At 41.4% G+C, this 27,340-nt stretch overlaps 1 protein-coding gene across 1 annotated transcript in view; it reads right to left on the reverse strand.

Annotated features, from left to right (window-relative positions):
* The window catches only part of SPINT1 (serine peptidase inhibitor, Kunitz type 1), a 78,566-nt gene that overhangs the window by 37,911 nt on the left and 13,315 nt on the right, over positions 1-27,340 (reverse strand). The gene's annotated exons all lie outside the window — the stretch shown is intronic.

A 27,340-nucleotide genomic window follows, 5' to 3' on the forward strand; every position in this document is an offset into this window, starting at 1 on the left:
TGGGCCTAAGATATTTCAAATAAATACTGTAAGTTTGTGTGGGTTTGGGTTGGGGTGGGGTGGGGGGGGGTTCTAACTTTTATTTTGCTTGAAAGAACATCAACAACAGTACAACTTGTGAGGCATGCAGGATTCTGCATTGAACACATCAGTTCAATTAGTGATATTTTAGGCCAGGCAAAAATTATAGTTCTAATTATTCATGCGCAAACCATGGAATTTTAATTCTTATTTTATTCTAGTTCTGTCAATTAAAATTTTAGGTTTTATTCTGTCCCGTCCAAGATCTTGTAGTTCCTATTCGGTTCACAAACTCGCAGCAAATAATTTTAGCCCTCCCCAAAATTTTACCCCCTTTTATAAAACCAGTTAAGAAGTTTACAGCGCCGGTTGGCATGCTGAATGCTTTGTGCTGCTTCAACAGTCAGAGCATTCAGTACGCCAGCCGATGCCAAAAACCTCTTGCGCAGTTTTGTAAAAAGTGTGCGTGCTGGGGGGGGAGGGTGAGTTCTTAATCAGTTCACAAAATCACAACAAAAAGTAAGAAGTGATGGTCTCAGGACTCAAGGATCTCCCGTATGGGGAACGGCTGGATAAGTTGCATCTATATTCACTCGAGGAACGCAGAGAGAGAGGGGGGACATGATCGAGACGTTCAAATATGTCACGGGCCGTATCAAGGTAGAGGAAGATATCTTTTTTCTTAAAGGTCCCATGGCAACAAGAGGGCATCCGTTGAAACTCAGGGGTGGAAAATTTCATGGTGACACCAGAAAATATTTCTTCACCGAAAGAGTGGTTGATCGCTGGAATAGTCTTCCGCTGAAGGTAATTGAGGCCAGCAGCGTGTCAGATTTTAAGAAAAAATGGGATTGGCACGTGGGATCACTTCACGGAGAGAGTTAGGGGGTGGGACATTGGTATGGGCAGACTAGATGGGCCTTGGCCCTTTTCTGCCGTCAATTTCTATGTTTCTATTTTTGTGAGCAACACACACAATTGCAAACGAGTATTACATTACAGTAGTCTAGTAAAGATAGGATTAGGGATTGCGCTTAAATTCAGAAAGCCTCTATTTCAAAGTATTTTCTCTGCATCCAAAGAAACAGAGAAGGCCGGATCATCTATTGTTTTTGCTAAATTTAGCATATGAAATGCCAATCTGGTATTATTTGAAGAATGTCTTTGAGCAACGAAACCCGTTTAGTGCATACCGATCATATAAGGGAGAGCCTTGGCTAATCGTAGAGCCAATAACTTAGCCAGGAGTTTTCCATCCACATTAATTAAAGAAATAGGCCTGTAGTTCGAAACCAACATGGGATCTCTATTTGGCTTTGGCAAAACAATGGTTAAAAATTCCACCATAGTACCTGAAATACAACCCTTAGTCAGTTGTGAATTATATAAATTTAAAAGATGAGGTAATAGTATAATTTGAAATGATTTGAAAAACTCCACTAAATCAGAATCCATCACTACCCGGGGCGGATCCAGCCCTGAGAGACTTCAATGCTGCCTGGAGTTCCTTAGGTGAGATAGGCGCTTCAAGATTTCCTTTTATATGCTCAGGAATTTTTGGCTCATGAATTAATTTCAAAAAAAATCTAATCCCTCAATTTCTTTATCTGAATAAAGCTCAGAAGAATATAAGGCTTTGTAATATTCAAAAAATTGTTTTAAAACATTTCCAATTGGAGTATGAATGTTACCGTTCTCATCTTTAATGGCTTTACTTTTTTTTTTTTTTTTTGGCTTTAAGATAATTAGCCAATAATCTTCCCGCTTTACTCGAGTTTCCATAATACAGAGCCTGCTGAGAAAACAAATCTTTCCTAGCCAATTGCTAAGAAATCTCTTTATACTTATATTTAGGGGTCTTTTTATCAAGCCGCACTAGCAGGGTTAGCGTGGACATTTCATCATGCGCTAACCCCCGCAGCTGGCTAAAAAACTAACGCCTGCTCAATGCAGGCGTTAGCGGCTAGCACGGCAGGCGGTTTAACGCACGGTATCTTGGGAATGGCCAGTGAGCCATTGGGTTATTCTTCCAATGGTTGTTGGGGTGGCTGCTTTGATCAGGTAAGATAGGCAGGTGTCAAGGCCGAGAAATGCTTTGGAGTACTTTAGGAGAAGTGGTTTTGGTGTCTTTGAATTTTTTTTTGCAAAACAATTTATTGAACGACCAAATACAAACAAACAGAGCAGCTGATATTTTCAGTCGACAAAGCACAAAACAATAAACCACCAAGACTGGTGGAGACCGTCAGAGTCCGGGCTGGGTTCTTATACCCAGACTTGTCTAAGCCCCACCCTACAGAAAATCCCCCCCAACCCTCCACCCACCGTCCCACCCCTAACCCACTGGCAACCCTGGTACTACTAGCTTCCGCAGCCGGTTGAGTACTTGACTTTTAATCAGAGGGGGTAATATATCCAATAAGATGCCCAAACGGCCAAGAAGAGCTTACTACAATGACGAGAAAACTTGAGTTGAGAGGGATTCCCAGACCATTAGAAGATGGAATTTATTGCACTATACCAAATGGTGGGTGGGGAGTCCTGAAGCCAATGATTTAGAATACATTTCTTACCCACTATATAACCCTTGTGGAGAAGTAAAGAGTCACCGGCAGAGAGCTCACCCAGATAACCCTTAGCCAAAAAGAGGATCCCCTCAACCTGGCAAGGAAGGGCATAGCCCACCAGGGTCTGCAAATAACAATGGACCTCCCGCCAAAAGGCAGCAATAGCTATTCAGGACCAAAGACTATGTGCTAGAGAATTATCAACCCGGTGGCATTTCAAGCACATAGAGGTAGAGGCACACCCAAAATGAAAAGCCTGTTTCTGGGAAATATAACCTCGAAATTGACATTCCTGGAGCTCAGCACTCTGCACTACCTGAGGGATCTGCTGCACCAGAGGAGACAGGGATGCCACCCGAGGGCAGCAGCCCAAGTCCTGAGTCCACAGAGACAAAAGCTGGCGATAGTCCCTCCGCGGCTGCAGAGCCACCAACCAGCAATGGTATTGAGAAACCGAGAGCCAATTCCAATTATCATCAAAAAAGAAATCTGCAAAATGACCAAAAAGGCATGCTGTAGAGACTCCCTGGGCAGAGTGGCAATGTAATGAGCGAGCTGCTGGTACCCAAAATGATCCAGAATATTCAGGGACCAGGATGCCTGGAGAGCCGGGAAAGAAGAAAGACTCCCATCCGCCTGAAGGAAATGCCCTAGATTACACAACCCCTTTTGCGCCCATCATTTAAAAACAATATTATCCTGACCCGGACAAAAGGCCGTGTTACCCACTACGGGCAGTAAAACTGAGCTATAAGGCCCCACAACCTTAACACACACCTCCAAGCCCTGCACAGCAGGTGAACCAAACAGCTACGAGCCCCAGGACCCAACTGCTGCTTCCCATCCCAATGTAATAGATTGGTGTCTTTGAATTTAATTCCAAAGACTAGTAAAAGTGTATTCATCTTAAATGAAAGCTAAAAAAAATCTAAGTTGCCCCTTCCCTTCAAAAAAGCATAGGCAAAAAAAAAAAAAAGCGCACCTCCAAACATACATTCCCTATATTTGAAGGCCAATCACCATGGCACCACCATATTCCTGCTCCAGTAACCCTGAAATTGGTATTCGCAGCGAGTACCACACAGCCCTTGCAGTCCACACGCCAGAGGTCTTCAGTACAGAACTAGCCGTTTGCTTCTCCATAGCCCATAATATATTCTACCCAGAAGGGTGTAAGTAAGTGATTATTATATACAGGAATGTAAATGCATCTGAAAACCCCAATTCAAAAAAGAAAACAGAAATATGCCAGTGGTTCTACAATCTGGGGAGGCTAGATCTCCAAATGTTTTATTACTATGAGTGAAAGGTTTAAAATATTAAAGAGGAACAATGGAGTGAGGCAGGGGTTAAGTGACCTATAAGGTCACTTTCTCAGGTGACTCTATAATAAAATCTGGAGGGGAAAAAAGGCATCAGGTTTAAAATACCACAAGGGAAGGGACAGCAGAAGCCTTAAAACCTGTAATAAAGCATTCAAGGTAGTAATTAGGCAAGCTAATGAAAGACTGAAGAACTTGTGACAAAAATAGTGTCATTTTGGGTGAGGGTGGAGAACAGGGGATGGAGGGGCAGGAGAAGTGAGAAAGCAATTACCTTTTGTAACAACAGGAATCTGCAGGGGTGAGGTGGAGAAGCCTCGAAAGCCACTGTAACCGTGTATAGAAACCCCTCCCACCCAAAAAAAAACAAAAAACCTTGCTACACTGGGCTACAAAGTTAGCATTGGAACCTATTTGTTACTATGAAAATTAATAGTTCTCAAGTCAGTCAGACAGACCTCTTAGGCCAGTAGTGTAAGGCCTTGAAGTAATGAAAAAAATTAATCTCATCTCTAAGCAAAAAAAAACAACAACCCAACATTGATGTCACCAAGGGAGAGGCTGCAAGGCCACAAATTATGAAGAGAGGATTGAAAAAGACCAAGCCACAAACAAGGGAGTGGCCATGGCCATGAGGTTTCACTTTTCTCCTAAGCAATGGCAAAAGCTGTTTCTCACACACTAGAGCAGCATATGTGGAAAAAAACCACAAACCCACAAACAATTTCTTCTTTTGATTTAAAACAGCCACAAAAAAATAAATAAAAAAAGCAATAACTCAGCAGCCATACCTGTGCCCAGGAAGGAGAAAACAAAGCTATATAGATAGCACCAGTCTCTTCAATATGGCTAAAGAGCTAGTTACTGTAAATACATGTGCTAGAACTGAGGCTCCCAACTTTTCTTCTGCGACACCTGACAATGTTTATCTGTGACACATTGAGCACTGCAATTTACAACTGAACTGCAAAAAATTCCAAGTATCTTGTTAAAAATGAAGTAAAAGAAATATAGAATGTTCTTAAACAGAATTTATTTTTATAAGTCATTATTAAAATGAGTGAATATTATTAATACCTCTGAAGAAAAATAAAATTTAATATCTTTATCATTTAGAAATCTGGGACCAATACATGTCATAGTTTTTTGATACAAGGTTCAATGGTAGGCAAAGTCACATTAACTTTCTGCAAGAAATCTTCACCTCTGATTTTTGTTTTTTTAATTAAAGACTAGAACATGTTATCTGCAACAGGGCCCATAAGAATAAAACAGGTCCTGTAACAAATATGTATTAATCTTTAGTAAATGACCTCCTTGGAGTCTCATCATGCAAAACAAATATATATTTAAATTCTGGTGTCCCTCAAGTCCCAGGTTCTGGGAAGTAACAAAATCCTGCAAATGCTACTCGGACACCATTTAGCAAACAATCTACGAATAGCAGCCTACGTTTCCATTGGGGCTGGTGGCAGCAGTTATTGAAGGCAGTGGGGAGGCAGAAATAGGGATCAGCTATGTGGATTATAAGTACTTGACTCTGGTTGTCTACTCCTTGCAGGAACATTTGGTTGTTAAAGAAGTATGCTGTCTATACCCAATTTTGGGTGGCACACCTCCCAACTTAGGGCTAGATTCACTAACCCTCCGATCTGTGTGCGATCCGTTTCCATTTGCATGCAGGCCGACGAATTCACTAAAGGCCTGCATGCAAATGGAGACAATCGTTGGCACGCCCCCAGCCAATTGCACGGATCGCTAAAGCCCTGACAGTAGTGACAGGAGAAACAGCCTCCTGTCACTGCTGTCGGGGTTTCTGCCACCGGCTTTTTAAATTTTTCTTCATCGGGCAGATATTTTGCGTGTTTTACACACGCGAAATATTTGCCCGAATTTTAAAAAAAAAATAAACTTCCCCTCCCAATAAGTGCACCGAACACCCCTCCTTCCCCGAACCCCACAAAAAATTTGCGCCGCTATCGCTGTTTAAACCCTCCCCCAACCAGCCCACCGCACCACCCACCCGAATGGCCCACCGTGCCACCCACCCGACCGGGACAGGCCCGAACTGGCACTCCCTATTTCAAAGTTGTGAGCAGGAGAGGTACTCGTTCCTTCCTGCTCCTTAGGCCGACCTTAGACCTGCTCCTTAGGCCCCCTGGCTGGGCCCAACCTGGCACCCCCGTACCTCAAAGTTGGGAGCTCAGGCTCCTACCTTGGGAGGGGCCTGGGGTGCCTGAGCCAATCAGGGCCTTAGGCTTCTCCCCATGCATCACATGATGCAACAGGGCGGGGCTTAAGGCCCACATTGGCAGTGCGTCATGAGGAGGGACTTTGCGCTTCCTCCTGCTCCCCGAAGACTTCGTGGGAGGCCTAAGGAGCAGGAGGGACTGAGCACTCCTCCTTCTCCCTCCTTACCTTAAGGAGAAGGAAGGACCGGGCACCCCTACTGCTCCCAACATTTTTTAAAAGGTACAAGGAGGGGGGTGGGGTGAGCCTGGCCAGCTAGGCGTGAGCTGGTTGGGTGCAGTGGCCCGGTTGGGGGTGGGCTGTGCTGGCAGGAGGGAGGCCTAAGGAGCAGGAGGGACTGAGCACCCCTCCTGCTCCCAACTTTTACATACTGGAGGGGGGGTGTTGGGGTGGGCAGCTGCGACTTTTTTTTTTTTTTTTTTTTTTAATAACTTTTTCCTTCGCATGGGCTGGCTCTCCTGCTCCCCCCTTCCAGGCAATCTTGCCACCCAGACTCTCCTGCTCGCTGCCGCCTTCCGTGCAGTGCAAGCCCACGGGTTTAAAGATCAGGGCGAGCAGGCAGGAGACACGGGGCAGAGCAGGGCTTCTATGGAGCTGAAAAGCCAGAAAGACGTTTTGGACTGGTCTCCAGCAGTCGTTTCTTGGGTTGATCAGCCAGCCTTGTCGGATCAAGAAATTTGTTTAGTGAATCACGTCCTTACCTACTTTGCATGCAGTTCCCCTCATTTGCATCCGTGGATCGAAATCGGATCGCAAAACAGGTTAGAGAATACTGCAGGAAGGAAATCGGGTCGCAAAGGGCTCGCAAACCGATCGGTTTGCTTAGTGAATCTAGCCCTTAGTGGCACACCAGAGTGTCCTGAACTAAAACATTGGTTGATAACCACTGCACACCTGCACAACAGTTACAAATTTCCCTATGAAAGTGTGTGTGTGGGGGGGGCTTTAGTGTATCACAATGAGAGATCACTAGAATATTAATAAGCCCTTTGTAATGCATTTGCATAGAGTTCTTGGTGAGCTTCTGTGCCAGTAAGACTTTTTAACAAGTCACCAGCATAGCAAGCTTCTTTTTTAAGTTCAAATATTTTTATTGATTTTTTTTTATAAAGGATTATGTTATAGAAGTAGAAGTATGTGGCTAACGAAAACTATGTAAAAAATATAGCAAAAGACAATCTAGAAGTACATAAATCATTATGATCAGTAAAGCTTATACCTTAGACATAATTAATAATCACAAATCAAGACAATGTTTAGCAACAGTAACAAAACAATATGAGTTACATTGATAACTTAATGGTTTTGAAAGGTAGTACAATAGGTTTCTAAAGGTTACCATATTCTCTTAAAATTTATGCATTTTTTTCCACAATTCTCTCATATTTTGCAATTAAACAAACTGTATTTCACCATGGGTTATAGTTAACACTAGAAGGATTTTTCCAACTGGATAATGAGTCCACCAACCTCACCATGGACACATTTACTCTAAGAAGAGCCAACTTTCCCCATCACCCCCTCAATCAGAATCCTGGGAGTTCACCAGCTAACTATGACAAACCAAGTGGAAGCAAAGACTTCAACATTCTAAAATTTATTAGAAAATTCCATGATCTGGCACCATTCCAACTCCTAGTTCAAGCACAAGTCCTAAGCCTTCTGGACTACTGCAACATCGTCTACCTAGCAGGACAACACAAACTCTTCTGGAGACTATGTATCATCCAAAACACTGCAGTGAGGCTAATCTTCAACCTGAACAAATTCAACTACATATCCCCATTTTAAGAAAATCTACACTGGCTGTCAGCTGAGGAAAGAGTGCTCGTCAAATCTGGATGCCTCTTCTACAAAGCACTACATGGCCTACTGCCCAACTACCATACTAAGCAGTTCCTGTTCTCCAGGCTGAGCCATTCCACACATCATCAATCATTCTTTACCTTCCCTGTAATCAAAGGCTGTTAATGAACCTTTTCTGGGAACAGACTCCTATCATGCCAAGCTGTCTCCAGAGATTCAGAATAGAGAATGACACAGGGACAAATATTTCACCATCCCCTCAGGAACTCATTTTCCCATTCCAGCAAGCTCCGTCCTCATCTGCACAAGCCTCAAACACTTTAAAATCATAAGTGTTCGAGGCTTGTGCAGGTAAGACAGAACTTACAGGAATAGGACAGGGACAGTGACAAAACTCACAGGGACGGGATGGGGAAATTTAGGTCCTGTGGGGATGGAGAAAACTTGGTCCCCGTGTCATTCTCTAATCCAGAACTGAGTCAATTGTTCAGAATATCAGCCTCTTACATGCACTTTATAAAGCATCTATAAATATAATTTTTTTTGCTAAATTATGCAATCCTTCCTACGATATATACAAGAGGTTATTATACTGTTTAACTGCTTATGACCAAGTTAAGATGTAGCTCACTGACAATGGTCAGTCCATTTTTTTTGTAAACAGCATAGAACCAAAAGGCTTTTGAGATATATGCGAGGTCTGTTGAAAAGGTTTCAGGAGTTATTCATGAGGTTTCAGGCTACTTAATGCCTAGTGCTGTTCATTTGGAACCAAACAGTTGATTGATATGCCATATTCCTGCAGATTGCCATTTCTTCTAGTTGATTGTATTACCTTGTACTGTATTTGGAATTTAGACTTGTTCCATATTGGAGTGTATAACGTTTCATTCCATCCAATTGGCACTCTATTTCCTGTCTTGCCTTTATCGTACCTGTGATTATCTCATTGTATTGAAATACAGATTTTGTTCATCCAGGGCTAGGCAAATGTTGGGTTGTATCCGGAGAAGCTTTGTTAGTTGGAAGCCCGACGTCCTAATGCCCTTGTACAGAACCATGGTGAGGCCTCATCTGGAGTACTGCGTACAATTCTGGAGGCCACATTACCGTAAAGATGTACTGAGAGTCGAGTCGGTACAGCGGATGGCCACCAGGATGGTCTCGGGGCTTAAAGATCTATCATACGAAGAAAGACTGAACGAATTGCAGCTATACTCTCTCGAAGAACGCAGGGAGAGAGGAGACATGATTGAGATGTTTAAGTATGTCACTGGTCATATCGAGGGAGAAGATGATATTTTCCTTCTTAAAGGACCCTCCGCCACAAGAGGACACCCGCTGAAAATAAAGGGCGGGAAGTTTCATGGCGACACCAGGAAATACTTCTTCACCAAAAGAGTGGTTGACAGCTGGAACAAGCTCCCAGTGCAGGTGATCGAGGCCAGCAGCGTGTCGGATTTTAAGAACAGATGGGATGCTCATGTCGGATCTCTAGGAGGGAAAGGTCATCAGAGAGTGATTAAATAGGGGGGGTGGGTCAGCGGTGTGGGCAGACTCGATGGGCCTCGGCCTTTTTCTGCCGTCACTTTCTATGTTTCTATGTTAATTTCATTGATAATGAAGTCGAGCCAGTTAGGTGATGCTAATTTGTTTGAAGATATAATCCAATGTGCACCTTGTCATAGAAGAGCTGTTTGGTAGTCATAGAAACTAGGAAATTATACCCCTCCTTTTAATTATCACACTTTAATTTCTAGAGAATTAAGGGGGTAATACTACAGATTGCCAAGAGTGAGTCCTAGTATGCTTGTCCACATTATAAATAGGGATGTGCCACTACTCTTCCTAGAAATTGTTTCGTTATAGTATCATTCCTTCTGATTGTGAAATTGTCTCTCTCCATGAGGACCATTCAAGAGTCTTGATAAATGCTGGAAATTGTTAATTTGTGTATAATTTCTTCTTTATTTTTAATGTGATAAGACTCTTGTTTCTGTTCAATATGTACTTTATTGAAATATGAATAAATGATAAATAAAAAATAAATTTGAGACTTTTATGAGGTGTTTTATTATTCCACAAAAAGCTTTACAGCATTCTTTCAATCTTAGTATAAGTTTGCCTTTTCAGGTAAAAAGGGAGTATGCTTAGAACATAATTGATAACCGGGTTTATCATTATTTTTATTATGCCTAAATAGTCCATCAGGACAGTTTTAATGGAGACCATTTAAATGTGAGCCTTATAATAGATTCATAACAATGTATTCAGTATTCTAATCCAGCGTTTCTTTGATAGTTAGACCAAAACAAATACCCAGATATTTTATTTTCCTAGCTGACCATTGAAGGCCAACGTCTTTGTCATTAAATTATCCAGAGGTTTTTAACTCTGTTTTGAACAAATTCAATTTATAACCAGATATTGCAGAATATGCAATAATCATATGCAATATAGAATTGATAGTCAGATGTTGCATATAACACCACCATCTACGTAAGCAGTGGCTCCAGAGCAATGTTGAATAGAAGTAGTAAGAGTGGGCATCCTTGTCTTGTGCCTCTTTCAGGATGAACCGGTGTAGAATAATCATCATTGATATACTGTATATTCTAGTTGTAGTGTATTTGTATAAAATCTTGATCATATTTATGAATTCTTTTGGTCATTTCAAACCAAGCAAGCACATAGAAAATGTATGACCTTTCTATGTGATCAAACGCTTTTTCCGCATCAAGTCTCATAGCTACTATTGGATATGAAATTGTAGTAGCTTTGAAGATGACATTTGTAAATAATCTTGTATTATCACTAAACAGTCGACAAGTCATGAAGCCATTTTGATCAGGCATTATTATTTTGGGGAGCATTTTTTTGAAGTCTTGTGGCTAGTACTTCAGCATACACAGACACAGACCTGATGGGCCGCCGCGGGAGCGAACCGCTGGGCGCGATGGACCTCTGGTCTGACCCAGTGGAGGCAACTTCTTATGTTCTTATATATCTTAACATCAACATTTACAAACGATAAAGGTCTATAATTTTTTTACCTGTAAAAGGTCTTTGCCCTGCTTCAATAGAACGATAAGTCACTTCTGTAAAAGACCTGTAAATGTTACCAGATGAAATTAATAGCAAATATGGCAGCAAAGTTTCCTGAAATTGAAGCTGGTGTCTTTTCTGCCATATTTTTAATTGCAATTGATATCTCATTTGTGGACAAACATTCAGATAGTGTGTCATTATATGACTTAGACAAGATGGAGTGTGGAAGATCATTCAGAAATTTGGATCCAGTTCTGTTGAATATAAGTTTTTGTAAAATACTTTAAATTGATACAAAAATGTCCTTGTTCTCAGTTAATACCATATTGTTCTTGTCTAATAGTTTAAGTTTATTTAAAATATTTGATCGCAAAATCCAAATTCAATGCGATTTACACTTATTTATAATATTGGGTTAAAAAAACCAAAATAGTCATAATAATTAAACTAGGCAATTAGAACTATTTACCAAACAATACATATGAGAAAGGGAGGGAAGAAAAAAAAATTAAAGGATTAAATACAATTTGTAAACAAATAAAAAGGGTTAGGTAATGAAACAAGAGGTTACCCACTTAATATTTCCTTATCAGTGCTGCTAGTCCTCTGTAAAGTATCCTTAGAAATGATTCAGTTAAATGCATCCTTAAAAAGCCAGCTTTTCTAGAAGACTTTTAAACTTACTGAGCAATTTTTCTTCTCTTATACCACAAATATCTGTTTTATCATTTTTCCCTTTCAAATATGTGGCCAGTTGATGACCACGTTTATTATTTTCAGAACAGTATTTAGCAGCTGTTTTACTTCAAGCTAGATTATATTCATGTCCGAGATCTTGAATTTGTTTCAACAAACTTGTGTTTGAATTTTGATAGTATTTTTCAAATTTATTAACTTGCTCATTTTCTCCTTTCTTTTAAAGGCTGCAAATGAAATAATTATGCCTCCAATAATATATGCCTTGAATGCATCCCAGAGTATTATCCTGTTTGTATCTTCAGTTTTATACTTTGTGAAATATTCATTAATGGCCTTTTTTAATGTGTTCTTTAAAAGCCCTCTTCCTGTAATAAAGAAGTACTAGATTTCCATTGTTTTTGTGGTAATGTTTTGCATATATCATTCAGACACAAAACAGCAGCAATGTGATCTCTGATAATTATATAGAAATTAAAAAATTAATGTTTTAGTCAAAGATTGATTTATAAGAAAGAAGTCATTTTAGAGTAAGATATGTGTGGTGTTTAACAAAATGTGTAGTCATCCTCATTTAATTTGTAATTCTCCATGGATCTATTAAATTAAATTGTGCTATTATATCATGGAGTTTATTCCATGCTTTTATTTTCCTATATCCTATGGATGACTTACTATCCTTTATTGGGTCCTGTATGAGATTTAAAAAGTCACTCCTAATTATATATGGAAGATGATTATTAGCATTTATATTATCAGCTATTTAATCAAAAAATGTATGATCATCCGTATTGGGATCATCCATGTTCATGATTGCAATCATCTTTCCATTTACTTCAAGTATCACTAATCCATTTTCCTTGAGTTATCATTGAGATGGGATAATATTTTAATGTTGGGTCTTTTCCTTACTATTACTACCCCATTTTTTTTTTTTTTTTATTTACTACTGGTAAAAATAATGGGAGAAATGACCAGCTTGAGGCTATTTCTTTTATATTCATAGTCAGGTATCCGAGTCTCCTGGAGCAGTATGAGATCCAACTTGAATTTAGATATATAATCTAGTATTTTTTTTCCTTTTGATAGGCTTACGAAGTTCTTTTACATTCAAGATTATACAAGATAATGTCATATTTAATAAAATCATCAATTGATCTTACGGAGTTAGCAAAATATAATATTCTGATGCATTGTTATATAACCATCTTATAGTTGACTAGTCTTTAAGCCCGTTACATTAACAGGTGTTAGAATATATGTCTGTCTTTCTTTCTGTCTCTCTCTCTCCCGCTGTCTTTCTTTCTGTCTGTCTCACTCCCTGGCCCCCTTTGGCTGTCTGTCTTTCTGTCTTTCTTCCTGCCCCCGTGTCTTTCTTCCTTTCTTTCTGTCTCCCTCCCTACTTCCCTGTGCAGCAGCCGTAGCATTCCCTTTCCCTCCATTTCCCTGTGCAGCAGCATTTTTTTCCCTTCTAAAAGGATGGCAATTTATTGCATAAAACTTAAGCCAGAAACAACTAAGGCTCCTTTTACTAAGCTGCGCTAGTGTTTTTAGCACATGCTCCATGCACGCTAGACACTAACGCCTCCATTGAGCTGGCATTAGTTTTTGGCGCGTAACGCGGTGTTAGCGTGCACGGCAATGTAGCGCGTGCTAAAAACGCTAGCGCACCTTAGTAAAAGGAGCCCTAAGAAACCTAAATAGGCTGCAATCTGCAGGATCTACTGAGAAGGATGAAAAATACAAGTGTCAAAACTGAGACTGACATATGAAAGTCATTCCATCTGGTTCTCTTGGAACTGCATACCAGTTATCGGTTTAGAAATTCCTTTGCTCCATTAGGATGATCTATACATCTAATCTAAGAGCATCTCAAATAACCAGCTAGGGAATGCATCAGAACGGAATTCTGCCCAAAAGGTAGAGAAGAAACACTGTTGCAAAAGCAAAATGGTAAATAAGCAGCAAACAAAAATAATCTAATTGGACTCGGAGGGATCCAACCTGTAGTTCTGCTGTTAATTCCCAAGAGAAATCCAAAGGCTTGAAGGAATGACAGAAGAATAAAGATTGTGAAGCTATGAAATATAAAAGAATGACACTGTTTTCTAGAGACAATGCATAGGAACCATAAGAGCCAGCGTTTAAAAATGACTGAAGCTGCCGAACTCAGCATAAATGATACCTGGACATACAGTACAGTAGATGAGAATTTCATGCAATACTGGGGGAGGGGGGGGCTTTATTATTTTCTTGGTTAATGTCTCCTGAAGTTGCCAATTTTCCTCTCTTCTTTTATTTAAGCCAATGATATTTTATATTCTTTAGAAAATGTTTAATAATCTGCTTATTTCCTTTGTTAAACTGTGTGAGATTAACATTCTTATTTTTTCTGTATTTGTCCAATATAATTTTTTTTTTTTAAAACTATGTTTCTGTAATTAATGAAATATCTCTGTATTAAAGGCTTGGGTAATGAGCCAGGCTTTCATCTGCTTCCTGAAGTAGAGGAAGTTTGAAGTTAGATGTAGCCCCTCTAGGAGTAAATTCCAGCGCATGGGAGCTACTCTGCGAGTATCGCATCGTATAATTTATTTTGATGAAGGTACAGATAGTGATGTGACACGGTGACAAAATTCATCACCATTCCCGTCCCCGTGGATAACTGCGGGAAATAATCCCATGTCATTTTCTAGTGTCTATTTCAAACTCAGTCCTTCTACACTAGCGTTCTTCAAAGCAAAGCTTGAGGGTCAGTGGTTGTGGCCATTCATACTCTGATTCTAATGTGAGCCAAGGATAATGAAGCCATTGTGACATCACTGATGTGATTGGCTCTTAGGCACTGGTGGAATGAGGCATTATGACATCACAATATCTGCTCTGGATACCACAGACTGTCATTCTGTAGTGTCTATTTCAACCTCAGTCCTTCTACACCAGCATTCTTCAAAGCAAAGCTTGAGGGTCAGTGGTTATGGCCATTCATATTCCGATTCTTTCCTCTCTCCTTAAAGAATGACATGAAGATGGTTTCCCGCGGTTATCCGCGGGGACGGGAACGGTGATGAATTTTGTCACCGTTTCATTCTCTACAGTACACTCTTTCTGTACCAGGACTAGCTTGCCACACACATTACATGGCTCCGTCCGAATCCATGGTTTTAGCATCCGCAGATTCGGTTAGTTGCAATTTAAAATAATAAATAAAATTTTTAATTAAAACTCTATTCCGGACCTTCCCTGCCTCCCTCCCGCTTTCCCCCGGAATCCCTTAAGTCTTACCTGGTGGTGTAGCAGGTTTTCAGGGCAGGAGCGATCTTCCTACGCTCCTGCCCCGTGCAGATAACTCATAGGAAATGGCTGCCGTGAGCTCCTGTTGTCGTCTCGAGAGACTACGGGAGCTCACGACAGCAATTTAAGAACATAAGAAGTTGCCTCCACTGGGTCAGACCAGAGGTCCATCCCGCCCAGCGGTCCGCTCCCGCGGCGGCCCATCAGGTCCGCGACCTGTGAAGTGGTTACTGACCACTTCTATAACCTACCTCAAGTTCTATCTGTACCCCTCTATCCCCTTATCCTCCAGGAACCTATCCAAACCTTCCTTGAACCCCTGTACAGAGTTCTGGCTTATCACCTCCTCCGGAAGCTTGTTCCATGTGTCCACCACCCTCTGGGTAAAAAAGAACTTCCTAGCATTTGTTCTAAACCTGTCCCCTTTCAATTTCTCCGAGTGACCCCTAGTGCTTGTGGCTTCCCACAGTTTGAAGAATCTGTTCTTATTCACTTTCTCTATGCCCTTTAGGATTTTGAAGGTTTCTATCATGTCCCCTCTAAGTCTCCTCTTCTCCAGAGAGAACAGCCCCAGCGTTTTTAACCTGTCAGCGTAAGAGAAATTTCCCATACCTTTTATCAGTTTAGTCGCCCTCCTCTGCACTCCTTCGAGTACCGCCATGTCCTTTCTGAGGTACGGCGACCAGTATTGAACACAGTACTCCAGGTGCGGGCGCACCATTGCGCGATACAGCGGCATGATGACTTCCTTCGTCCTGGTTGTGATACCCTTTTTGATGATGCCCAGCATTCTGTTTGCTTTCTTTGAGGCTGTCGCACATTGCGCCGATGGTTTCAGTGATGTGTCAACCATCACCCCCAGATCCCTTTCAAGGTTACTCACCCCTAGCGGTGTTCCCCCCATTTTGTAGCTGAAGATCGGGTTCTTTTTCCCTACGTGCATGACTTTGCATTTTTCTACGTTAAAACTTATTTGCCACTTATTTGCCCAGTCTTCCAGTCTCGTTAGGTCCCTTTGCAGGTTTTCACAGTCTTCCTTGTTCCTAACCCTGCTGCAGAGTTTGGTGTCATCAGCAAATTTGATAACCTCACATTTTGTCCCCGTCTCCAGATCGTCAATAAATATATTGAATAGAGGTCCTAGCACCGACCCCTGTGGAACTCCGCTCGTGACCCATTGCCAGTCTGAGTATTGTCCCTTTACTCCAACCCTCTGTTTCCTGCCTGCCAACCAGTGTTTGATCCATCGGTAGATATCCCCTTGCACCCCGTGGTTCCACAGCTTTTTTAGTAGCCGTTCGTGAGGTACCTTGTCGAAGGCTTTTTGGAAGTCAAGGTAAATGATGTCTATGGATTCCCCCTTATCCATCTGGCTGTTTATTCCCTCGAAGAAGTACAGCAAGTTTGTGAGGCACGACCTTCCCTTGCAGAAGCCATGCTGGCTCGCCTTCAGTTGCCCATTTTTTTCTATGTGTTCGCAGATTGTGTCCTTTACCATTGCTTCCATCATCTTTCCCGGAACCGAGGTCAAGCTCACAGGCCTGTAGTTTCCCGGGTCACCCCTTGATCCCTTCTTAAAGATGGGCGTGACATTTGCCATTTTCCAGTCCTCTGGGATCTCTCCAGTTTTTAGGGAGAGGTTACATATTTGGCGAAGTGTCTCTGCTATTTCGTTTCTCAGTTCTTTTAGTACCCTTGGGTGGATGCCGTCTGGGCCTGGTGATTTGTCGCTCTTCAGTCTATCTATCTGTCTGAGGACATCCTCTTTGCTTACCTCTAGTTGTACCAGCTTTTCGTCGTGTTCCCCGTTTATAATCACCTCAGGTTCTGGGATATTGGATGTGTCCTCTCTGGTGAAGACTGACGAGAAGAATTTGTTTAACCTGTCAGCTATCTCTTTTTCCTCCTTTATCGCTCCTTTCCTGTCTCCGTCGTCCAGTGGTCCCACTTCCTCTCTGGCTGGTTGTTTCCCTTTCACATACCTGAAGAAGGGTTTGAAGTTTCTTGTTTCTCCTGCCAGTCTTTCCTCATATTCTCTCTTTGCTTTCCTGACCTCTCGATGGCACTCTTTCTGGTGCCTTTTGTGCTCTTCCTGGTTCTCCCTTGTTGGTTCCTTTTTCCATTTCCTATGAGCGATCTGCACGGGGCAGGAGCGTAGAAAGATCGTTCCTGTCCTGAAAACCCACTAGACCGCCAGGTAAGGCTTAAGGGATTCCGGGAGAAAGCGGGAGGGAGGTGGGGAAGGTCTGGATTACAGCTTTAATTCCAGGGGAAAGTGGGGGGTGGGTCAGAACCGGCCCAAATATTATTTGTGGTTTCTTAATGTTCCTGGGCCGGCTCTGCCCCTAACCCCTGCGAATATTGAGGGAGAAGTGTAACTAAATTAGTTCCTTATACCTTGTTTAACTGTATAAACAGCTTGCCTTGGAGTTAGCCTTCCATCTCTTTATCCCAGCTCACTCTGTACCACTCATCTTGTCCCTGTCTAATATCTGCATTTGACCCCTTGACTAAAGGATAAGTTGTATTATAGAAAAACGTTAGCGCCATATCTATGCTATTTGAATGTTCTGATTTGTGCTTATTGGATGCTTCATAAGTATTGTGTCTCCCTTTTAGTATGAATTATATATTTCAATTGAATTTTAGTGCAGTTAAGTATATTTTTTTAACTGTTTCACGATAGTCTTATAAGTTTCAATTTACTGATTTGACTTTTTCTCTCATTCATTTTATTTATGTTTATATTTGGTCTTTTTTACTATTGTTGTTATACTATTAACAAAATTCTAAGTTTTATGTTGAATTATACCTGCTGTTCACCTACTTGGGTGAACCTCTTCATAAAGGCGGTTAATAAATCCCAATACGTAAATAAACAGATAATAATACAATAGACTCCCTAGTATTCTAGACTGAGGGGAAGAGCACAGAATGTAAAAGGATGGCAAACAGAAGAAATTTCCACAGAAATGTAATAAGAATAACCTGAAAATTCAAAAGCAGCTACTGGCAAATAGAATGAGTAGACTGCAAATAATCAGGTGCTGGAAAGTCCAAAGGACCTAAAAAGGGTCAGACAGAGAGACTCTACCTAATGGAATCACTTGAAATTAAAGAGGCAGCTAATCTGCTTAGAACTTTGTTCTTCATTTCCACAAATGTTTTTTTTTCTTTCTGAAAAAGGTCAAAGCCATTAGTTATACACCAACAAAGATAGGGTGTGACCCTGAAGAACTAAAATGGCAAGAATGGAGAAAGAAAACCAATTCAGCAGGCAACTGCTAGCAAAGGCAGCACTGTTACATTTTAATTAAGTGATGCCTCCATTATCGAGATAAACATAGGCGGGTGTGGCTCAGGTGTGGATCTGAATGAGATACTTAAAACAGTTAATATCCTAGGGATTAACAACATGGCAGAAGATTGAATAGCACTAGAACACAGCACTGCACCCTTGCTTTTTGGGTGTCTAATATCCCACTATGAATAGCAGCAAGAAATGGTTAAGACAATTCTGGGTACCACATCTAGCCAAGAAGTGGGCAGAAATTTCCAAAAGAAATAACAAATCTGGATATCCATACGATAGAACTGCACTCTGAAGGCTTTTGAGAAAAGTTTTAGGTTGATTGCTCCCTATATCATGAAGGGCTAGGGGAAAAATAAAGTCACCAAAAAGAATCTTAGGCTCATATGCTCAAAACTCACCATGCCTTTAACAATTGACGCTGTACCAGTTTAGCGTCAAAGTATTTTAGCTATCGAGGCCCAAAATGACAAAGCATGGTCTTTTCCATGGTTTGTAGCAGCCTCCGATAATTGCATGTAAATAGATTACGAGTTTATCAATATTAAAATAAGCACGTAAATTGATGCCCAGGTGATGCACAAAATGAAGCTCCGAAATCTCCGACAGGTCTGGAAGGGCCTTAGGTATCTGCCTAGTGCATCCCAGGATGCACTGGGAAGAGGTCCAAGGCCCTGATTGACCCAGGTGCCTAAAGCCCATCCTGTGGGAGGGGCCTTAGGCATCTGCCCAGTGCATCCCAGGATGCACTGGGAAGGCCTGGCAGTTTGAAGATGCGGGCCTGCTGGCAGGAGGGAGTAGGCATCCCTCCTGCCGATCATCAATTTAGAGGTATTGGGGGGAGATCAGGGGTTCACAGTAGGACCCCAGCAGCAGGAAGGAGTGGATATACCTCCTGCTGATTAAAGGTGTTGGGGGGGAGGGTTAGGGTGGCAGAGGCAGGAGGGAGTAAGCTTCTCTCCTGCTGATATATATATATATATATATATATATATATATATTTTTTTTTTTTTTTTTTAAAGTTCGGGTGGGGGGGGGGGTGGAGGTGGGTCACAGCATAACTTTTTTTCTGGGCACAGATGTTGTGCATGGTAACACACATACAACACCTCTGGCTATTAAAAAAAAAAAAAGCCACAACTACTCTTCTTCCCCTGAACAGCTGAGTGGCAGGAGGTTTCTTCAGGGCTTCCTTGCTGCCCAGCTGTTTGGAGCTTTCCCTGCTAGCTCTGTGCACGTCTCAGTCACTTTGTCCAACAAATGATCAGATAGGATTACAGCAGATCTCCGCAAAACTGATTTCCATGCAAAATTATTTCAACATCAATCGCTGTTTTCAAATCAGACATTTTACCGGCACCAAAGCAACCCACAGGATTATGAAAGAAAGGAAGAAGATGTGAGAAAACATTAGTTCCCCTGAGAGGAAAAAAAAAAAAGGAAGATGAACAAATGACACCCAGATAGAAGCTGATGAAAATTCCTCTAGTGCAGTCCCATCAGGCTGTCGGGATATCCAAAATGAAAATGTCTGAGACTTACATAGCTAGGAGGAAGTACATGCATATTCATTGTGGATATCCTGAAAGCCTGATAGGATTACACTAAAAGGAATTTTCATCAGCCACAAGGACCGGGTCGAGAAACACTGCTCTAGTGTAAAGAAAAAAAGGCACAACATTGAACTGAAAACCAAGGTTACGTAATTCAAAATAGGAGACACACACTGGAACCTGTTAGCCTGCAGTTGCCAAAGACACTCCCTGCACTCCAACTGTTGCAGTTGTCACTAGATGGTATATTGGTGTTTTATGGCCCAGTGCAATATTTACAGTGCTGCCTTTTCATGAATACGTTTGTTCCTTTTTGAGTCACGAGAGTTAGTGCTGTTAAGGTGCGGCAAGACTCCGAGTATGAACTGCAAGGTATAGGCGGAATAGAAGTCCCTAATGTAGTATATTTTTGCACGTCCAACCTTATTCACAGATCAAGGGAGTGGGTTTCCAGGCTTGTCACAGAAAAACATGTATATACAGAATCTTTTGACTATATTTGAAGAAGGTACTTTGAAAAGGACCTGCTGAGAAGATTGCAACATACAAGCTGGTTAACAAGAAACGAAGAGCTACAAGGTTAACATTTATTTTTATTTATTTATTCATTCAATTCTCCCAGGAGAGCTCAGAACGATTTATATGAGATTATTCAGGTTCTCAAGCATTTTTCCTTGTCTGTCCTGGTGGGCTCACAGTCTAACTAATGTACCTGGGGCAATGGGGGGGGGGGGATTAACCTATTCCTATCGTAATAAATTTTACGTTACGCTGGTTCCAATCATAATTATTTTAGCAAAGTTTTGTATTATTCACCGTTATCATTTACGGCTATTGTAAACATAATGTAAATAAGTCATAAGTCTGTAAATTCAAATATGTTGTGTTCCTGGCTCTTTGGGACATTCGATGGCAACGACATTTTTGGAATGTCCCATCATCTGGGACGCACGATAGGAAAAGGTTAAGTGACTTGCTCAGGGTCACAAGGAACAGCATGGATTTGAACCCACAACCCCAGGGTGCCAAGGCTGTAGCTTTAACCACTGCGCCACACTCATGACCAAAAACATTTAAAATAAGGCAACTAACTTAACCAGCAACCAGTAAGAGGAAGGATGGAGGCGGTAGCAGCCCAGTGGTTAGAGCTGCTGCCTCGGCATCCTGAAGTTGCGAGTTCAATTCTGTTCCTTGTGACTGGGCAAGCCACTTAGTTCGCCATTGCCCCACGTACCAGAGTTAGATTGTGAGTCTACCAGGACAGATAGTAATCGGGTACTCTTAAGTATTTTCCCTATTCAATGTATTGTAAACCGCTTTGGGATAATCTCTTCGGGAGAAAGGTAGTTCATAAATCCCCAACACACACAACCCTCCCCCCCTTTTTTTCAAAACCACTCAAGAGGTTTTTAGCGCTGGCTGGCATGCTGAATACTCAGCACTGCTCCGATGGTCAGAGTTCCTATGAGCATTGGAGTAGCGCAAAGCATTCAGCGTGAGGGCTGGCACTAAAAACATCTTGTGTGGTTTTGTAAAAAGAGGAAGGGGGTAAAGTAGCCTAGACACGTGGATGCTTTCAATATGACAATATAACTCCCCTAACAGAGGCAGCCAGTTACTGAAAACAGGTAGCATTTTTTTTGTTTTTTATGTTGGTATGAAATGTATGCATTTCCTATTAAGATTTGGTATTCCTTTCTAATAATTTTACGAAATTTTAATTTGTAATTTATACTGAAAATCATTTTCATCTATTTTTTTTCAGTAAACAATATAGTAAAAAAATATTTATAAACACACACACATAGCAGAGTACAGGTAAAATCATGGTCTGTAGCACTACCCTCTAATTAGAGACTTTTAGAAGATGATATACCCCCACTGCTATAATTATTATTATTTTTTTTTTTAATCACAAATGAAATTTCTAGCCACAGAAATTCCAGCATGCAGTTTCCTGCAGAACTGTTAAATCTTGCTTGACACCAACATCTTTGTTTACCAATCAGTTCTGTGTATGGGAATATATCACTATAGCTTCACCGTCTACTATTAGAACATACTAAAAAGAAAAAAATTAAGGTCTTTCTTATCTTTGCTTTACCAATACTTTATACTCATGAAATATGCAATGTTCTAAAAATTACCTCATTCCTTACCATTCATTCTTCACTCACACAAGAATATAAGCACAAAGGTGCAAATTCTATTAGAAGCACCTAAAGTTAAGGCCTAATTTACCTCAAAAAACTTTTCTAGGTGCCTAATTTAATTAGTAAATTGGTTTCAATTATGAGGTTTTACAAGCTTTTAATTGAAAAAAAATTTTGAATAGGCGTATTAAGTGCCTTTTTTTTTCTGCATTGAACCTATCACATGGCTCTTAGTGGCATGTTTAGGGATAGAGAAAGACTTAGGCACCTATAATGTAGGCCTTTAAAACCCTGGCCTACATTACAGGTGCCTAGGTTTTAAGTTAGACACTGGTAGGTGCGATTCTGCAAAAGTGATAAGTGCCTATTGCATGTCAAGCTTTTTAAACACCATTTACAGAATTTCCTCCACAACATTATATATATTTTAAATTTTAATATATATTCATAGAAACATGACATGACGGCAGATAAAGGCCAAATGGCCCATCTAGTCTGCCCATCTACAGTAACCATTATCTCTTTCTCTCTCTGAGAGATCCCACGTGCCTATCCCAGGCCCTCTTGAATTCAGACACAGTCTCTGACTCCATCACCTCTTCCAGGATACTGTTCCACAGATCTACCATCCTTTCCGTAAAAATGTATTTCCTCAGATTACTCCAGAGCCTATTACGGTACCTCTTAACTTCATCCTATGTCTTCTCATTGCAAAGTTTCCTTTCAAATGAAAGAGACTTGACTCATGCAAATTTATATTACGTAGGTATTTAAACGTCTCTATCATATCTCCCGCCTTTCCTCCAAAGTATACAGATTGAGATCTTTTAAGTCGGTCCTCATATCACGAAGACCACACACCATTTTAGTTTCAAGTGAAGTTTTATTGTGTTTAATATACCGACCATCAACATGTATCTGGACTCTATCCAAATCAAGCATCAGCTGTTATATCCTGTTCCACTTAGGAATTCAATGTTAATCAGCTCCACTTGAAATATATTTACATAATTTATATCTTCCACGAATCAATCCCCACATAGAGCAAATTTTCATCCAAAATGTGTGAAAGAGGAAACTCTACACATTGCTGTGTTTAGCATAGGGCATCCTCAGGAGTTGAAACAATCTATGAACATCGATTAAAGAACAGAATGTGCCCTCTCTCAGCAGCTGTAGATCCACAACTTAAATATTCATCATAATCCCTTCAAAATCCTAAACTTTGGGAAGAGAATCATAGGCGAGTGAAGAAAAAAAAAAGCCACCTAATGCTTACCACAGCAAGCCAAATTCAGAAGAGAGAAGGAAAGTAATTTGGGCAAGATAACATAGAAGCAGATTAGGAAGAGGCACATGGTGCTCCATCTCTTGCTCCCACTACTGAACAAGCTGTTCAGTAGTGTTCAAATGTCTGGGAAAACAACACCTGCCTAACTGGAAAGAAAGAAAAAAAAAAAAAAGTCTCCTTTTTGTCCATCTCATGAGCAGAAATCTTTTTACATGAGTAAACCCTTTTTCATTTTTCATTATGTCACTACTAGAGTGACACAGTAATGTTACCATGGTAATTCTCATGGTAACAGGAAAGATTTGCCAATTTTGCACGGTATTACCGCAGTAGTGGAAGACCGTTCTATGGTAATGCCATGGGAACGGGAACCGAAGCCACAATAATACCATGGCAATGGGGACCCTCCCCAAGCCTACCTTTTAACATCTCTAGTGGTCTAGTGGCTTCTTCAGGGTCAGAAAAAAACCAAAAAAACTCTGTGGAGTGGCGATGTTCCTAAATAGACTTTATTTGAAAGTATCAAAGTTCCAAAGGTACACTAAAATCATCCACATAAAATAATTCCATCCACATAAAAGTAAATCATCCACATAAGAGCCTTAAAGGACCTAGTCCGCTAGGGATACAGGACCCAACACGGTTCGCGTTTCGACAAAAAGTCTTCTTCAGGGGTCCCTGGGGGTCCTATAAAGGTGAGTACGTGGGAAACAATTGTGTGGTGAGCCGGAAGTGAGACACTGCTTGTTGGGTCCTGTATCCCTAGCGGACTAGGTCCTTTAAGGCTCTTATGTGGATGATTTACTTTTATGTGGATGGAATTATTTTATGTGGATGATTTTAGTGTACCTTTGGAACTTTGATATTTTCAAATAAAGTCCATTTAGGAACATCGTCACTCCACAGAGTTTTTTTGGTTTTCTCTGGATTTTCTTCTTTGTGGATATTTTGGGGTCAATTCCTTTTGTTTTTTTCTTCAGGGTCAGGAAAGAGCCTCTTTTCTGCCCCTGCTAGAGGCGCCAGTGGTCCAAAGATTTGCAAAATGGCTGCCAAGACTTCATGGGCAGCCTTGTGAGACTTCACAAAGTCTTGCAAGTTTTCCCCATGAAGTCTTAACAGCCATTTTGAAAATCTTTGAACAGGCAGCAATGGTGGTTCTAGCAGCAGCAGGGGAAGGAAGGAGTTGGGCTCTTTCCTGACCCTAAAGAAGCCACTAGACCACCAGGGATGATAAGGTAGGACATCTGGGGGTGGTGGTGTCAGTGTTTTACCATGGGGATTAGGCAGGATGGAAGGACAGATGGTAGGGAAGGGGAGAGACAGATGGATGTATGGCAGGCAGAGCAGGAAGGGAGGGAGGGAGAGAGAAGGTGGGAAGGGGGGCAGGGGTGTAGCAATGGGCAGGCCTGGCCTGCCCACGGAGCACTTTTCCACACTGATGTCAGGTGAGTAGGCTGGGCTCCCATAGTCCTTGCACCTCCTTCTTCAACGGGTCAGAATCAGCTGCCGCGATTCCTACAGGCTGCCTGCTGGTAACCCAGAAGCCTCTCCTCTGCCGCTGTTTCAACTTCCTGTTTCTGCCAGAGCAGGACGTGGCAGAGGAGAGGCTTCTGGGTTAACAGCAGGCAACCTAGAATGATTGTTGCTGCTCTGACCCGTTGAAGCTGGCAGAGAGTGAAGAGAGGGAGGTGCAGGAGCCCAGCCTGCTCCCCCGATGCCAGCAAGAGTGAAGAGAGAGAGGTGCAGGAGCCCAGCCTGCTCCCCCAATGCCAATAAGAGAGAGTTAGCTGTAAGTGTGGTGGGGGAGGGATAGGAAGGATAGATGTTGCACATGGATTGAGAGACCAAGAGAAGGATTGTAGGACATGGGATGACAGGGAGGAAAGGAGAGAGACTGCAAAGGAGTGGAAAAGGATGAGAAAGGGAAAATGTTACATATGGATAGAGGGGAGGGAGAGAGACTGCAAGGAGAGGGGCAAGAGAGGGAGAAATGTTGGGGGAATAGGGGCATATGGGAAGAGAAGGAGAAAGGTTAAAATTATGGTGGGAGAGATGTTTGACCCAGAGCACAAAAGAGGGGGGGGGGAAGAGATGGTGGATAATGGAAGAGAAGCACAGATGTTGGAAATGGCAGAGAAAGGGAGAGAATGCTGCATGGGGGAAGGGAGAAGAGAGATATTGGACCAAGGGTGCATGGGAGAGAGAGATATTGAACATGGGGGTATATGAGAGGGAGGGAGAGATACACAACAGATGTTAACTTTTAATGTAGTGATTGTAACATGTCCGTTTTTGAAATTTACATCTACTATCTTTATATTTTGCACCGTATAGGGGGACTATCACTTTTTCTCTCTCTCCGTTATTGCATTGTTGCTTCTTGGGGATTCCATTTAATATTTTCCTATGTGTTTCTATTTTTAATTTATGGTTATTCTATACTGTGTGAGGGCTTGTGTGTTCTGCTCATTTGAAAGAAACATGGTTTTCTATTAGCATTAACTGTGCAGGATGGATCTGTACCAATCTGGCTTCTTTAGTTTTCCAATAGGTTTATTGATGTTCTAGTACGCATTGCAGTGTTTGGTGCCGTGTTTTCCTAAGTAGGTCCTTGTTACGTGACTCATGGATGCTACTGCTATTATGGTATGGTAGAATTGCTCTTCAGGTCCTGGGTGATGTTTATAATGTTCTATATTACTTCATAGTATGCCTGTTACTGGATTTTGATTTAGATCACACCTTCCTCAGTAATAGCTTAACACAAGTTTCATTCAGGTTGAATAGGTATTTTCCTGGAGGGCTTACAATTTAAGTTTCTACCCAATTCAGTAGATGGTCGAGTGACTTGTCCAAGATTTCAAGGAGCAGTAGTGACATCCCTGGTTCTCAGGCTGCATCTCTATTAGGTACAACTAATACAGATAGCACATATCTATATTAGCTGTACCTAATCTTTGGTTACTCAGCCCTTTACTAAAGGCAAGCAGAGCTGAAGCCTGGTGGCCATGTGGCAACCTACCAAAAACACTAAGGTTTATGGTTGCTAGTAACCTCAGGATTTTTGGTTAGTGCTGCCAAAATATCACTGTTTACTTGGCCAACAGGAAGATATTTTACTGGCAAGCTAAGTATTAAAACCCCCCATATATTTCCAGAATACCGCAAATATTATTATATTCAATATGTTGTTTTTCTGTACATTGTTTTGATTTTTTTTTATACATAAATTTCCTGGAGTGCATACCGTGTGGCGCAGTGGTTAATGTTACAGCCTCAGCACCCTGAGATTGTGGGTTCAAAGTTCAAACCCATGCTGCTCCTTGTGACCACCACATGGGCAAGTCACTTAATCCTCCCATTGTACTAGGTACCTCAGACAACTGTGAGCCTGCCAAGACAGACAGGGAAAAATGCTTGAGTACCTGAATAAATTCATGTAAACCGTTCTGAGCTCCCCTGGGAGAACGGTATAGAAAATTAAATTAATAATAATTAATAAAACAAATCAGTAACAGAAATACTGTCCCTTTTTTTTTTTTTTTTATAAAGAGTTGTGCTCATACAGGGAGGAACAGTATTCTTTTTAAGCTGAACTTCCAATATCTGAATTTTATTCAGAGCAGATATAAACTATATGCGAATAAATAAGAACATAAGAATTGCCGCTGCCAGGTCAGACCAGTGGTGCATCATACCCAGCAGTCTGCTCATGCAGTGGCCCTCTGGTCAAAGACCAGCGCTCCAACCGAGACTACCAGTACACGCTCTTGCTCACCAGGAACTTGTCTAACTTAGTCTTGAAACCTTGGAGGGTATTTTCCCCTATGACGGACTCCGGAAGAGCATTCCAGTTTCCTACCACTCTCTGGGTGAAGAAGAACTTCCTTACGTTCGTACAGAATCTATCCCCTTTCAACTTTAGAGCGTGCCCTCTCGTTCTCCCTACCTTGGAGAGGGTGAACACAACCTGTCCTTATCTACTATGTCTATCCCCTTCAGTACCTTGAATGTTTCGATTATGTCCCC

This window comes from Geotrypetes seraphini, chromosome 7, assembly GCF_902459505.1.
Source record: "Geotrypetes seraphini chromosome 7, aGeoSer1.1, whole genome shotgun sequence".
NCBI lineage: Eukaryota > Metazoa > Chordata > Amphibia > Gymnophiona > Dermophiidae > Geotrypetes > Geotrypetes seraphini.